The following is a 16,435-nucleotide window of genomic DNA, read 5'->3' as shown; positions in this document are numbered from 1 at the left end:
CACTAACCTCCTAACAGAGAATTCTCACCAGTGTTCTGTATGCAGAAAAGCTGACTCTCGGTAAGGTAGGATAAACTTCTTGGAACACCGAGATTCCAAGCAGTAGAGCCAAGTTCAATCTCACCCCTTCCATGTCTGCTCTGTGGCCTCCACCTGTGACCCACAGGCTGTGCCATCTCTTTCCATGATCTTTGTAGAGTGCAACTTGTCTCTATATCACTTTTAGACTTATATTTATTTAGAATATAATATGATCCAGTGTTGAAGAAGTTACTTTTTTTTCAGGGTTCATATTTTAAAATAAAGGCTCTGAACACCACCCTATCCCATGCTTGGATTTTTGCCTGGTTTGAGTGTGCACAGGACTTGTGCATTACATTCTAACTATGGGCTCATTTGTCTAACTGCCCTACTGTGACTGGAAAATGTTAGGTTTGTAGTCACCCACTACCCCTGGCTCCTACGTCTTTCTGCCACGTGTACAATGATCCCTAACCAAGCTTGGGAAGAGGGGTGTGAGGTAGATGTCCCACTTAGGGCTGAGAACTTTACAGTCTCTTATTCTCTGCCCCTTGACCAATTGTGGGTCTCTAAGAGGGGAGATTCCATTGTCTTTAAGTGTGTGGCCGCTGTAAGGTTAACCATGCTCTAGTGGACGGCTACTCACCCAAGAGCATGTTGCTGTGACTGGACTCAATACGTTTTAAGAAATGAGAACCCGAAGAGTGGGTGGGGAATAAGGGGCTGGGGCTGGGAGGAATTGGGAGAGTCGGGTAGACGTGGTCAAAGTACGATGTATGAAATTCTCAAACAATTAGTGATCTTTAAAATTCTATCAGATAATAAAAGGAGGAGGAGCTATAATATACTGATCTTTCTAACTTTTTATTGATTCTTTGTGAGTTTCATATCATGCACCCCAATCCAAATCATCTCCCCATCCCCTCATATCCACCCTTTATTGTTGTATCCTCCCCCTGGAAAATAACATAGACAGACAGACAGACAGACACACACACACACACACACACACACTAAAGCAGAGAAATCACCTAAACATGGAAGCTGTAATGTGTCTCATAATACACCCCTCTGTCCACACATCTTCACTTGCAAATGTTCATTGCAATGAAATTGGTCTGGTTCCAGGTCTCTGACTCCTTTGACACCATCAATATTCGATGTTCCCTGTTATCCTATCATTGACCTGTGTCATGGAGATCCTGCAGTTTTGGGTCAGTAGGACTGGCCCTTTAACACATTCCAACCATTCACAGATAATATAGATTTTGGACCGGGCCAACTCAAAGCCCAGGATCAGGGCCTGGACAGTAGCTGAACTGATCGGCCCTCTGGCTCCCCCTTATCTTCACCACCAGGGAGAACTCTCCACACTGCTTGGGCTAGGCCACCCAATGCCGTCATTAGCAAAAGAGAAGGTCAGCTCTTCTGCTCTCATGCCCTCAGACAGGCTCACCAGCACTCACCTCCAGAGCCAGTTCCACTTTGTTCAGTCAAAGCATGGGGCTCACTTCCCCAAGTGCCGCAGCCTGAGAAGGCCTGGGTCAGCTCTCCCTGTGCTCACAATCTCAGTGCTGGATTAGCTGTGCCTTCACTAGCAAGGCCAGCTCTACTGGGTTGTCCAGGCAAGGTGCAGGGTCCACTCCTGAGTGCTACACACAGTGAGGGGTTGTCTTGGGGTTTCTATTCCTGCACAAACTTCATAACCAAGAAGCAAGTTGGGGAGGAAAGGGTTTATTCAGCTTACATTATCCACATTGCTGTTTATCACCAAAGGAAGTCAGGACTGGAACTCAGGCAGGTCAGGAAGCAGGAGCTGATGCAGAGGCAATGGAGGAATGTTCTTTACTGGCTTGCTTCCCCTGGCTTGCTCAGCCTGCTCTCTTATAGAACCCAAGACTACCAGCCCAGAGATGGTCCCACCCACAATGGGCCCTCCCCACTTGATCACTAATTGAGAAAACGCCTTACAGCTGGATCTCATGGAGGCATTTCCTCAACTGAAGCTCCTTCCTCTGTGATAACTCCAGCTGTGTCAAGTTGACACACAAAACCAACCAGTACAGGGGTCAAGGAGAGCTCTCCTGCTCTCATGGCCCTGTAGCCAGGTCACCTGTTCTCGTGACCCCAGAGCCACCTCTCTTGATGGCCATAGGAGGTGAGAGGTAAGGAGAAGAGGGCATCACCCATATCCACACCACGTCACATACTGCCTTGGTCTTGCTCTTTTCACAGGTTAAGTATGGCATAGACACAGATCCACTAACTTACCCACTGGAGATCAGTTACCAAAAAAAAAAAAAAAAAAAAAAAAAGAAAGAAATCTAAAACTCAAAATGAAGATGTAAAAATCAGCAACTAAAAGACAAGAGAAAGCAAAGCCCAAAAGTAATGTGATGGTTAAATTTCAATGCTACCTTACTACAACCCAAAACTCCGTGAGAAGGGATAGTCAGCCCAAGTGTTATCTAGATCAGTTGTCCTGTGGGTTATTCTGTAGGGGGGAGGTATGCTGAAGACCCACCTTGAGTGTGGTTGGCTCCGTGTCATGAGTTGGGTCTTGTACCATGGAAGACTAGAAATCGCTACCCGAATAGTAAGTAACCAACAAACAGGAAGCTAGGGCAAGTTCTTTCTCTCTGCTCTCGATATGGATGAGATATGAAAAGCTGTCTCAGTCCCTGGCTTGGCTTCCCTGCAATGATGAACTACACCCTGGAATCATACTCCAAACTCTTTTCCTCTAAGTTGGTTCTTTGCAGGATAGTTTGTCACAGCAACAGAAATGAAATAAGAGCAAGCAAAAAGATCAGAATCCCAATATCAGGAATATTCAATATCCTCCTTTAACTCCCTCTGATACAGTCAGATGCTCCTGTCAATGCCTGCCTGTGGATGCCATCACCTCCGTCGGCCACGAGTTCACGGGAAGCAGATCCCTGATCATCTCACACCTCACCACGGTCGTCTAGGCTAGATGAAAGAGCTCTTCTGCCTTGAAAGATCTCCCGAGTGTGTGTCAGCCACCCGTGAGTCCAAAGCCTTCACAGTACTTACCAACAGGTACTCGGCAAAGATTCTGCCTGCAGCCCGAAACTGAGCAAGCTCTCTCTTAGTCTATGCCTGTATCACAACCTAATCATCCCAGCGACGACCACCTCCCACTCCCCTCGCAGAGTGCCCACTCGCTTAAAACGCACTGGCTGTAATGTTTATTACCCAATGAGGACACCCGTGTTATTGATAGCAGCAATAAGGATGCCATCAAACATGAATGCTCACATTCAGCAAGGGCCCGTCGACTGATTGTTTATGTAAATGCAAGCGTTCGCTCATCATCACGCCCATTTTGCGAAGAAACAATCAGGCGGGCGGGCTGTTCCTTTCTGTAATATGTTTTTAATATTCACTTCACTGGAAAAACAATCTGCAACAAAAGAAAAATATATTAACAAGTGTACAGCTGAATCAAAATTTATAGCGAACACGAGGCCAGAAGATCAGTGGCTGTCTCTGTGCCCTGGGAATGTCAGAGGGGGCTGCAACTCTACTGTTGGGTCTTCAACTCGGAGTTCAGTGGACAAGTCCATTGCCCAGCCTGGCCCTAACCTCTCCTCTGTCTGCTCTCAGGGATCATGAAGACCACAGAAGAATATATTTACATATGTGTCCTGTCCCATGTAACTCCAGCAAGTGGGAAAGTAGATTCATCCTAATTGCTCCTGTAGAAATGATTCTGTAAGCATCATCCCAATGGTGGTGACTACGCAGAGTAGAAACAGACACAGTCGTTATACCCTTAAGCAGAGGGAAGACTCACAGTCCCTAACATGTGTAGTTAATACTGAAGGCTTCGGTTTGTTATAAACAAAAAGACGCTTACTGAACTATGAATTACTCCCTGTAAAGGACCAGACTGTGGATAATTGTTTTCTTTGTAGGCAATGTAGTCTCTACTTGAATGCCTGTTTCTGCCCTTACAGTTATAGACATCCATCAGCAACACATGAAAACATGGCTGTCTAGCCCTAAAATGAATTCCCACTTGTGGAATGGGCTTGCACACAGTTTGCCAATCACTAGTCTAACCCCTTATCACCAGAAGTGTGACCACAGACCCTGAGCTATTATATTCTTCTCAATGAAACTGTCCTGTGGGTTTAAAGAAAGGGTCAACTTTCCATATTTTATTTTTGTTTAGGAATAGCTCCCACATGCATTCTCCTTCAAATATGTCAGCAAATTCTGTTGCAAAAGATATATAGAGATAGAGATAGAGATAGAGATAGAGATAGAGATAGAGATGATAGAGACAGAGACAGAGATAGATATATAGATATGCCAGAATTCTAGAATCTGTGAGACTTTCCTTAGCACCTGTCTGTCCCTCTGAACCTGTCTAAAGAACTCTTGTTTTCGGATGATGCTCTCCTGGTATGCGTTGCTCAGCAGTACCAAGGATGTTGAAAACCAAAACCATTTTCACCCTTTGTTGCTGGCCTATGGCTGTGAGCTAGAGCTGGAGTTCAAAGGCTCACCCAGCAGGTTGAATGTGAAGCTCACCGCTAATTGGTTGAGACACCTTCTCTTGACCCATTGGGAGACACGCCCAGAAGCACCCATAACTAGAGGGCCATTTTGAGAAGGAGAGAGAAGCTGCAGTCAGCCCTGGGCTGCATCTGCCAGCTGAGAGCTTGGTGGTCCTGAGGAGTTTGTTTGCTTTTCTGAATATCCCCAAATCTCTCTTCCTCGGTCAGGGAAGGAGTCAATCGCACTACACAGTCCCTGGGGCCTTTCTTGGTCACATTCCTGTTTCCTGTCTTTAAGGGGAAATGGGATGGAAAGGTAACATCTCAGGATGAGGACAAAGAGAACGGAAGAGTCCTCCCCTCTACCTTAGACTTCACTCTGAAGTTTAACTGCAGGAAGAGAACTATAGTTACATTTTATTTCTGGACTCAGAACCACAGGGGCCATGCCCCCTGGAGGAAGGCAGACACAAGGCTTATCTTCAGCTTGCTATCAGACCCACCAGGCCTGGTCTGAACTTCAGCTCCACCTCATTCCTCAAGGGAATTAAGCAGCCTGCCTTCTCCCTCGTCTGCCCTCGGTTCCCCAGTGTGTCATGGGAGTGTAGGAGGTTAAAGTGGCACTTTATAAAAGATTGTGTTAAGCAAAGAATAGTTGGAGTGATATCATTACCACATCCATCAAGGCTATCCTGCACAAAGCGCGTGGGCAAAATCTGGTTACCTGGGGTCTATGGAGTGCATTGCATAGCTGGCAAAGGCACTGGAGAAGTGGTACTCGGATGTTAAGTGTTGCCCCAGGGAAAATGGGGGTGCTCTTAACCCTCACCTCCCCCTGCTCTCTAAGACATTTGGAGAGAATGATGTGTAATGTCTCAAAGACCATTAAGTACATTTGCCAGGTCATTCCACTCTAGAGAGACACAGGGCATGCCTCACCCCGGAACTTGGCGACAATCTGAAGCTATACAGAGCAAACACGCTGTCAGGGCACAGCAGTCTGTGTCGCCAACAGGGAGGAAGAAGCCAGCCTTGATTCTCAAAGTTTGCATGGAGATTTCAAAGAAAGCATGTCTCTGCTTTCTTGAAAATGTATCCAATTGAATTTCCTTTCAAAGGAGAACTGAGTGATTCCTTCATTTCGGCTTCATAAATACCATCTCTGCACAGTGTATTACGCCCATCATTTATTCAGCAGATACCATAATGTATTCCGGGCTGCTCTTAGGGAGAGAAATTTCAATATTAGATAAAAATAGTGAGATGGGAGCTGTAACTGTGTTTGTCTGGTACACAGAGTAAATAGGATTGTTAGTGATTGCTAAAGGCTTCGGGGAAAGATAGGGTAACAAAGATAGCTTGTGCCGGACGGGGAGCGAAGCAGTCACAGAATTCAAGGGAGCTCATCTGCTGCTGCCGTGCACTTCTAAACAGGCCCGGAGATGAAGCCTTCCTTTCTTAGACCTGCTCATGAGACTAGCTGAATGCTATCCTAATGAGAAATCTACCCAGATTTGGAAACAGGCTGGGATGCATGTCTTCTCTTCCCATGCCTCCGTATCGCCCGCCTTATGCATTCACAAACGCACGCTCGCAACAACCTCCAATGTCACAAAGAATCAGAGGTCTTGAGAATCTCCCATCAACAAGCCAGCTGGCATGGCCGCTCCTCCCTCCGGATGTGAATCCTGCTTCTGCATCTTAAAGCTGGCCCATACCGAACAATGAACAGTATTTGGATCTGGGCTCCGAGTTTCCCATGGACTCTCGGTCCTCACAGCACCTGGGATATAGGCAGCAGTATCTTTCCACCGGATAGGGAATGTCACCATTTGACAAGTGAAGAAATAGATAAGGTGGGCTCAGAGAATTTAAATGACATCCCAAGGTCACACCATAGAAGTGGCTGACCCAACGTTCCCCTTACATTCTAGAAAAACGTGTGCTATCCAGACTGGGTATTCCATCACAATCTTTGGATAAAAGGTACCAGGATTAAAATCTAATGACTGTCAGTGCTGGAAAGGTGATTCAATCCATAAAGAGCTTGCTATGCAAACACAGGGACCTAACTCCCATCCCCAGGACCCGTGGCAACACACACCTAAAACCCTAGTACTCGGGAGGTAGAGACGGGGAACCCCGAGCTCACTGTGGGACAGTCTGGCTGAGTTGCTAAGCTCTAGATCCAGGAGGAGACCCTGCTTCAAAAACAATTGGGAGGGAAAGTGATGGAGGAAGGCATCCAATGTCAACCTCTAGCCTTCATGCGCATGGGTACAGACATAGATGTGCACCTTTAGGCACACAGGGCACATACATGAATTTGTACAGAGACGGAGGTGGGTGGGGAGGGAGAGAGACAGACACAGACAGAAAGATAGAGACAGAAAGAAGAAGATGGAGACAGAGACAGAGAGATAGAGACAGAGAGATCCTCCTGAGCAGTCCCTCAAGCAGCCCCTCACCGTTTCTTCTCAGCCACAGACAAACACCTAGGCAGTTTTCCTTCACGCATCTCACCACACACAGCCCTGTCTCTTTCCCTCTACTTGGCCTTTGTGCGTGGGAAACACCCATGGACGCCTGCACAGGAGGATTTGGAGACCCCATGAAACATCAGACAGTGCAGATGGGAACTTCTCCTACCAGCCGCTGTTTGTGGCTCATTAGGAGATGGCTGGTCTCTGCACTCACCAAGTTAGAGGATTTCTGATGTTGTTTGTTCAGGTATTCTGACAGTTTCAAACCCAGAGAGCAGGGCTCACGCCTACTGCCCTGAATGAAAGAAGTGAAACTATGTGTGTAGAAAGACCTTTCATCTTCTATCTACTGCTCCTGACACACACACACACCGTCAGCACGCAGCTCCTCCACACCGAAGGAAGCAGCACGGGGTCCACCCATGGCTCCTTTCAGCTCTTGCTTCCCGGAGTGTCCTCCCAGTTCACACAGAGGATACTTCTTCCTCTCTGAGAACCTGCTTAGCCCCCATTAGTTCTGCAAAGCTGCTTTCCTAATTCACATGGGCACAGTCCCTGGCACTGAAAAAAAAAAAAAACCCAGATATTGTTTAAAGAAAATAATTTAAGCCAAACTACATCAGATTCCAAAGTTTGCATTCTTGCCAATATGCTCAGTTCCTGTGCCCTGAGTGGAGAGGATGAAAATACACTTTAAGCTATATAAAATGTAAAATATACTTGAAGCTAAAGTTTCAGCCTCCCGTCTGTCAAAAATACCTCCAAAGCTGATAGGAGAAACTGAGTTATCCATGCCTTATCAGCAACGGCAGGATACAAGACATTGGAGCGTGTGTACACGCACTCAGAGAGAGAGAGAGAGAGAGAGAGAGAGAGAGAGAGAGAGAGAGAAATACAGAGACATAGAGAGACAGAGAGACAGACAGAAAGGGAGGAAGGGAGATGCCTGTGGACTTTGCGTTGTCTTGGTTTCACACAGAGGGCACTAAGTTGTGTTCACATTGGATATTTGGGATTAAAGTCAAAGCCTTGCAAGTCCTGGGCAAGTACTGGCCTCTAAACCACACCAGCCCTTTACTGAGGCTCTCTTTTGTTGTTCGCGTGCTTGCTAAGACAGAGTTTGTGTATCCTGGGCTGACCCCTAATTTGACATGTAGCGAGCACCAAGAACTTCTTCAACCTCTTCCTCTGAAGTTTGAATTCAGAAGTACCTACCACAGCTGGTTTGGACTATCCTGAGGATTGAACTCGGGGCTCCGTGTAGCCTAAACAAACACTCCCACTGTGCTACATGCTACATTCCCAGCCCACTAAGGCTCTTTTGATTCCCAACCCACACAGGTGGCTCAGGCTTGGAAAGGCCACACCCAATAGGACCTCGATATTCCTATCTATGTCTTTAATCATTCCCGTTAAATAAAACATTGAGTCCAGAAGGGAGCAAAGACCTGGGCTCAGATCCTCCTCTGTGTTGCTCCATGAGTCTGGAAGAGTCTCTTGAACCATGAGATCCAATGTCTTTCTGCATAGAAGGAAGAGTCTAAAAGTTTCTGATTTCAATTCTTCCTGTCTTCCCTCCTCCCTGGGTTGTCCTTAAGAAACTCAAAGGCTCCACAGAATCCCAGCCTACACAGTGAAACCTGGCTTCCTCCTCTGAATCCCTCTTGTGGAATTGGGGCCACAGCTTCAGGCCTAGGCAGAAGGACTCTTCTCATGTTGTAGTGCATTAAATCCATTCTGCGTTCCAGCCTAGACTATGTCTCAAAGTCACTCTGAACTTGGGTGAAGTCCATGTTCCCAAGAAGAAATCTATGGTCCTTCTTCTTCTTCTTCTTCTTCTTCTTCTTCTTCTTCTTCTTCTTCTTCTTCTTCTTCTTCTTCTTCTTCTTCTTCTTCTTCTTCTTCTTCTTCTTCTTCTTTTTCTTCTTCTTCTTCTTCTTCTTCTTCTTCTTCTTCTTCTTCTTCTTCTTCTTCTTCTTCTTCTTCTTCTTCTTCTTCTTCTTCTGTTTTTCTTCTTCTGTTTTTCAAGACAGGGTTTCTCTGTATAGCCTTGGCTGTCCTGGAACTCACTCTGTAGACCAGGCTGGCCTCGAACTCAGAAATCCACCTGCCTCTGCCTCCCGAGTGCTGGGATTAAAGGCCTGCACCACCATCTATGGTCCTTCGCAAGCAAGGAGATTGCTTGCGTGCTCTCTTCCCTTCCGGGACCACATCCCCTGCTACTAATAACCAGGGGTAAATCAAGTCAGAAAACTGGAAGGAGGAACGAGGACCAGGGACAGTAGGGAGGGAACAAAGGAAGGAAGCAAGGGGCCAAGGAGAAAGGAAAGGAGCCAGGGACAGAGAAGCAAATGGCAGAGAGGGAAGGGAGGCCCAGAACAAAAGGGGTTTCTGAGAGACAGGCACAGCAGGAGACCAGAAAGGCTCAGTAGGAGCCCCTGGGTTGCCCTGTTTAGAATCCCCAAGTTTCTAATTTCTGCTAAACTGGACTGGAACTCACCGTATATTCTGGAGACAAGCCACTCTATTCATCCCTTCTAGAGGGTGATTTATTATTATTATTATTATTATTATTATTATTATTATTATTACTTTCATCCTGGACAAAGTCTCGCTTAACCTAACAGTGATTGAAAGGGGAAAACTGATAATAGGGCAAGGATAAGGTTTACCATCCATGGTCCAGAGCCAGGACTATTCCAACCTGGCTGCTGGTCTCCACACTTTGCCCTGGTCTTACCCAAAGATGCTCAGATACAAAAGCACAGAGAGTATTAAAATGTTCGAGGGAAAGATGCTCCACCTGAACAAGACAAGCCATGGGACACAAATGCCCCAGAACATCTTTTTCTTCCTTCCTTCCTTCCTTCCTTCCTTCCTTCCTTCCTTCCCTCTTCTCTCTCTTCTCTCTCTCTCTCTCTCTCTCTCTCTCTCTCTCTCTCTCTCTCTCTCTCTCTCTCTCTTTCTTTCTGTTACTACAGACCAGCAAAATCCAGGCATGTTGCAAAATCACACACGAGAGCCAGGGGTGCCTGCAACCCGAGCAATGGACACAGGTAGGATTTTCCTAAGTAGCCATCCTGCCAGGAATACACAGCCACCTGCAGGCCTTGAATTCTGGGACAAGTGGGATTGAGGCGCCTCATCCACCGAGCTGAGGTGAGAGCTGAGGTGAGGGCAGGTGATGAGGCAGATTGCTGTATGCCTGGTGGATCTCCGACAACAGGCACACATCTGGATTGTGTTCCTCTTTTATTTAACTTACCCTTGCTTGCCCTGTCTTGCATTTTGCCCCAGTCCCCCCCCCCCCCGATTCTTAATAAGTAAGCGGGACAGAAAACCGGAGAGGGAAAACACATCAAAATGGTGAGAATTCTGAAAATACATCTTTCCAAATTGTGCAGCTTGGTACTGGCAGGATGACAAGGGGCCCTGCATCCTGGTGCAGACAGCGCCGCAAAAATCCCACAGCTTGAGCCCGCAATATATGTATGTTATATGCCAAGCGCTAAACGAGTGCTTTTAAACAAACGATAACGATCACGCCGATGCTCCCAGGATGAGGCTAGGAGAATGTGTGTAAAGGGTCTCTAGGTTCAGATCTGGACACAAGGTCCACCTCGCTCTGCCAGCTGGTGACTAGCCAGGGACCGGCACTACAGCATCCCCTTGGCCACAGCTCCAGGCTCTGCATCCATACCTGGGTCTGGCACCACCAGGCACTTGAATTTCATCCTCCTTGCAAGGCATGTGGGGTCCAGAACATCAGACAGCGTGTTTCCTTGCGCTCAACTTCATAAACTTAACTAATAATTCCATTCGCCCCATGCTAAAGCCACTAGCTCAAGCCGCAAGCAACTTAAATGAAACGGGTCATAAAAATCCCTCTCTCTCTCTGCCTGTGCTTGATGCCGTCGTTAAAAAAGAAGGGATGACAGAGTGAGGGAGGGAAGCGCTGTCATTCCTTTATGTGAAGATTACATTTAAAAATAACCGACTAACAGTCTGCACTTTTCTGGGGCCTGACGTCTCGAAACGCATTTAGATTGATGCAGGCTGGGGCTGAAGTTCCCAAGCTCAGTAAACAGTCAAGTGTTCTTAATAGAAATTGCAGTTTCCCGACATCTGTTAGGGAAAAGGGAGCGGGCGAAACAACAATTTAGAGTGAGATTGGTTTTGTTAAATGCATTTAAATTCCAAGATTAGTGTGTTCTTTCTTTTTCAATTAGCATTCACTTGGAGAAAGGTTACAGATGAAAGGGCCGGGAAGACACGGTGGGTTTTGGTTGGATTTTTTTTTTTTTGAGGGGGGTGTTTGTTGTTTGTTTGGCCTTTTTATTTTTTTTCTCTCTCTCGCTGCCAGGGCACTCTCAAGCACAATACAGCTAAAGCAAGGAGGGGATATAGACGTAAAGGCACTTATCACTGATGTAGAATGGAAATGGCAAAGCTTGAAGCAGACCCATTCCAAAGAGAAGGCAGGTGGGCACTGAAATAAACCGAGACTGTCCAGTTTCCATGATCCTGCCCTCGGCGTGGAAAAAGTAAAATAAAAAACGGTGTGCATTGCTTTGGGGGGAAAAATACAAAAGATGTGTGTTTTCTAAACAGGCTACCAAGCAAAGTGTGTGTGTGTGTGTGTGTGTGTGTGTGTGTGTGTGTGTGTGTGTTTTAAACACACCTCAGCTCAGTCTGGGTGTGTAAGGAGCTGTAACTAGCTCCCCCCCCCCTTTATACCCTTTATAGAAGCATAAACAGACCCAGAAAATATAAGGCATGTCTCACCTGTTTTAGTGCCATTAAATAAACCTCATCTGCTGCCAACCTGTTTGGGGTGACATTTGTTAAATAAATACATTTTGTGGAAATCAGGATGCTCACACAGAAACAGGCCACCAACGTTCTCAGAGAGGCTTCCCAGGGCTCGGAGCCCTGCCCCCAGGGAAGGTTCGCGGCTTGAAGTTGCAGGAAGGGGTCTGATCTCCAACCCCTCAATGGCTTTTGTTGCTCGCCCTCTGGTCCTCTGTCTCCCATCCGTCACTCCCTTCCTTCATTTCTCCCTCTCTCCACAAAGTATGTTTATTCCTTTTCAATTTTTTTTCTTTTTCATGTTTCTATATAATTTCTGTTTTTAGAACTATATTAGCATGCATAGCTCGGGCACGCCTGCAACCTTTAAAATACTGTTTAATCCTCCTGACTACTTCAAAATAGGCATTGTGGGAATTCGCTTCCTGGGAAGCTATGGCTACCATTTCTAATTAAAAAGCTAATAAATTAATTAAGAAATAATGTCAACCAAGACTGTTCTCTGAAGTATCTCTGTGGACTTTGAAAGACACCAAGACGATTGCTGTTTCCGGTGACTTTTTTCTTTTCATCTTCTCTCTCTTTCTTTCTTTCTTTCTTTCTTTCTTTCTTTCTTTCTTTCTTTCTTTCTGTGTGTAGAACTCAGTGATTTCTCAGAAAACGTAACTGAAGAAAATGAAGCAGCTTTGACTGTTGAATACAGGGGAGGAGGACCTTCAGGTGTTTTCTAGCAGGACAGAGCTCTTCAGAGTCTCTCCCAAGTAAACAGAGAAGCCACCCCAACTAAAGAAGTATGCAGTTCTAGAACATTCTGCAACAAAACTCTGGGCACCAGGATGCCTCTGTAGGCAGGCTTCCTCTGAGAGATTTCCATGCCAATTCCTTTCAATTATCTGTCAATTTTCAAAATGCAAATAGAAACATTCAGACATCACTTTAGTACTTACCAACTGATTTCTCCCAAGCACCCAGACCATACGCAAATGCGATTCAATATGCTCCCTCCGCTTTTTTTAAGTAGAATTAATATTACTGAGCAGATTTTGGTCAGCTTCCAGGAACCCAGTGTGTGGAGAGGCAGGATTTTAATTTAGAAGCACAAGTTGGTTCAGAAAAAAAAAAAAATGTGAACTTAGCCCAACTCTCTTTGTTGCATCTTTCTTGCTAGACTCACTTCTCTGGAAACGGCCTCAACTTTTCGATTATTATTAGGAATGTTTTGAATTTTTATGTTAATGGCAGAGAGAAAGTAGAACAAAGAAGAAACGGGCCTGTCATCTAAGCTGAGACGATAATCAATAATGAAAACGCAGGAATGGCGCGGCCTCGTCGTCTATGCACATATATTTTATGGGGTTAGGTTCACACTCTCCTGAGACTGTTGAAGTCTGTGTTTGGACCCCAACTCTCAAGATCCAGTTCCCCCCATTTCATTAATATTTCTTTGTAATCGTAGCCTAATACTGATCTCTGATATTTTGCCTAATTGTTCACCTCTTTCGGGCATTTTATAACCTCCTTTTTGTCCCCCCTCTTCCTGACTGTAGGTCGTGCTTAAATAAACCAATTCGTACAAGTAGCTATCTATGTTGGATTACTTGAGTAGAATGGATTCCTGGAAATAGAATTACTAGGTCAAAGGGTACCGATGTATTTAATGTTCCCAACACACACTGGCAAATTGCCCTCCATAGAAAATTTTATCATTTTGCCCTCCTGTAAGAAGCCTGAGGGGCCTTCATGCAGAGTACTTTCTCTGTACCAGAGGGTCTTGTTTTTAAATCTCTACAAATTTGAAAATGTGAAGGGGGAAGAAAGGAAACTTTTTCCAGGAACCATTTGTTAATAACATGCATGGAACAATCGATTCATTTTTTAAAAAATTATTTTAAATCATAAAGAATTTTTTTTAACTTCTAAATGCTGTAGAGCTAGTAGATTGTTTAGTTTGAAAATGTGCTACGCTTTTACATACACTAAGGAAGATTTTGGTCTGGATACATTTCACTAAAAGAGACAGGCGTAAGTCATGGTGTGTGGCCAAAGGCAGCTTATGCTGGATTCTAAATCTAACTGGTGAGGGCTCCTCATGACCTCATACTTCTTGGCTCCTTACTCCAGGTAAGGGGAGGGCAGGTGGTACCCTGGTATTTGGCAAGGGACTCCAAGAGCAGGAGTGTTGAAGAGGTATTTGAAGACCTGGATTAAAATGGTCTCTTTGAAATTTCACCAGAAGAGAACTCTCAACTGAACAGGAAGGATGGCAGAGAGGAAACTTGGGACCCCTTCCCCCACGCCAATGACAGAGTGAAAATCATGAAGAAGAAGAAGAAGAAGAAGAAGAAGAAGAAGAAGAAGAAGAAGAAGAAGAAGAAGAAGAAGAAGAAGAAGAAGAAGAAGTAGTGTTGTCATGCAGAAGCCCTTGCCAAAGATAACCCAGGGCTCCTGGGAATGTCTCCTTGGCCTCTGATAGAAAGTTCCAGAAGGAGGAGACAGTCAATGCATGCTGCTTTTGCCTGTGTCTCCCCACGGGCTTTGTGTTTCCCTAGTTAATCAAGCCCATCAATCTCATGTCTCGAAGTTTTCTACAAGACACTCCAGTCTCCCTCCCATGACTCGGCTCACAGCAAATCTTATCAGATCTCCAGTGAGCTCCACTGCCTTGAGGTCTCTTTGAGGGAAAAGGGAAGACTGGTCACTCAAGAGTAACTTAGTCCCTAAAGGAAAGCCAGTTCTGTGGCCCCAGCACATGGGAACAGTTCATGCCTAGACCCCACCACTTACTCAAAGAACAAGCAAAGGAAACAGTGGGAAGAAAGGAGAGAGATCTGAGATGTTCCCCCTTCCCTCCCGCCCCAAGCCCCTCCGTCCCCATAAGTGTCAGCCACTGGAAAAGGGAGCACAGGCTCCTGAGAGAGTGGCATTTGTCACCCTTGGAATGCTCCCTCCGTCTAGTGATGAGCTCCACTTAATGAAGTGTTCCCTAAATTAAATCTACCCTTTAGGAAAGGTTACTCCCCAAACAAAATGAACAAAGAAATGTTTCTAGTCCATAGAAATGTCAACCTGCCCCCCAGTAAATCTGTTTTAATCGCCTTTTTTTTTTTTTAAGAAAGCAACCTGGCTGCGTAGGACAGGAACTCAATTACCATGTGTAGGAAGGTAACTGTCAGGGGGGGTCATGCAAAGTGTCTTTCCTAAGAGAGATAAGAGACTGTTCTTTTATCTCTTCCTCTTTCTTGTCCCATCCTCGAAAAGCAGAACAGAATCCTGGGGTCAGTGGAGTGCAGTGTGAATGGCTTCTCCTTACCCATCTGCTCGCTACATTTCTTGCCACAGGATTATTAGAGATCTGTCCTTACGTCTTCGTGTAGAGACACAGATGAAGTCCCAGGGAGCTGACTCATCTTTAGAGGGTTTAGTTTTGAGGGAGAAAGAGTAAGGTGAAACTGGGCCCCTATCCTGAACCACTGAAGAATGCCTCTGTCCAGGAACAAGCAGCTCAGTCTCCACTGAGCCCCAAAAATCACGCGTGGCCAGAGGTTCTTCTGCGAAGTGGCTCTCCAGGGAATACTCAGCTGAAGACGGCCTCTCCAGCCTTCAAAAGCTGAACTCCTAGTGGCTTCCGTTGCTACTGTGTCACAAGGTGTGGAAGGGTGATGGACCACAGGACTCGGGCATGCTGACCCTGAAAATGTAGCTAAAGGTCTGTCAGCCAAATAAAGCTATAGCTAGTCCATCCACAGAATCCGTTTGGAGAGCGCCAAGCACTGAGGACTTCTTGATGCTGACACCACAGAGGTCTGTGCTTTGCACGGGGTTGCTGCAGAGGCCCCTTCGTGTTTTTTGCAAAGTTAATGCGCAGAGGCGAGCTTCAGTGCTTATGTTTTTTGGAATTGAAGTTGCGTGCTTTTCTCTCTAAAATGTGTAAATGTGTAAATTATGCTAAAACAGATTGCCAGTGCAAGTTGAAGAAGTGGAAAATATGGTGTACTCTCATGGTGAGGGTGCAGGGGTGCAGGGGTGTGGCTTACTGGCTAATGTTAAAGACGGCTTCCCAACACTTCCTTCTTGGGGGTTTTGGAGAAGGTTCATAGGAAGACGTGATGAAATGCTATGACACTCCATGGCCTTTTCCAGAGCCCAGTTACAGCTAAGCATAACCCCTTTTACTGGCACAAAAGAGTTTATGTAAACTATGCACAGTACCCGAGTCCTGTCTAAATTAAATTTAATTCTCCCTACTCACCATGTCCTAACCTGATAGAAAAGCTGCAGCTGCCTGCCAGAGCCTGCCCCGAAAGATGTTCAAGAAGAAACAAAAGCAACCTGTGGTTGTCACCAGGACTATGCCACAGTAGGAAGTCCCGTGGATGTGGCTGTGGGTTCTCAAGCCATTCCTTGGAGTGACGTTCCAGTTTATGGTGGTGACAAGACAAGCCTGGTCTATGACATTATTGTTAATACCCTGAGATGTCCCTTTTCCCAAAGATTGTGAAAAGAACGGTGTGGCTCCAGCCTCCCATAGACTGAGAAGGGAAAACAAGCACAAGCCATTTCCATGGCTTGAGATGTTCTCACGACAAAAAAACA

The 16,435-nt window shown here is 45.8% G+C and overlaps 1 long non-coding RNA gene across 1 annotated transcript in view; it reads left to right on the top strand.

Moving 5' to 3' along the window:
• The window catches only part of 4933406K04Rik (RIKEN cDNA 4933406K04 gene), a 30,718-nt gene extending 17,295 nt beyond the window's left edge, over positions 1-13,423 (top strand). Inside the window, exons 7-8 of the long non-coding RNA NR_015512.2 lie at positions 2,887-3,084; positions 13,011-13,423. This is a non-coding gene — a long non-coding RNA (RIKEN cDNA 4933406K04 gene). The remainder of the gene's footprint in view (positions 1-2,886; positions 3,085-13,010) is intronic.
• Positions 13,424-16,435: the final 3,012 nt, after the last annotated feature.

The sequence above is a fragment of the Mus musculus genome, chromosome 12 (assembly GCF_000001635.26).
Source record: "Mus musculus strain C57BL/6J chromosome 12, GRCm38.p6 C57BL/6J".
Lineage (NCBI taxonomy): Eukaryota > Metazoa > Chordata > Mammalia > Rodentia > Muridae > Mus > Mus musculus.
Note: the sequence above shows the minus strand (reverse complement) of the source record. Positions and strands in the feature narration are given on the sequence as shown.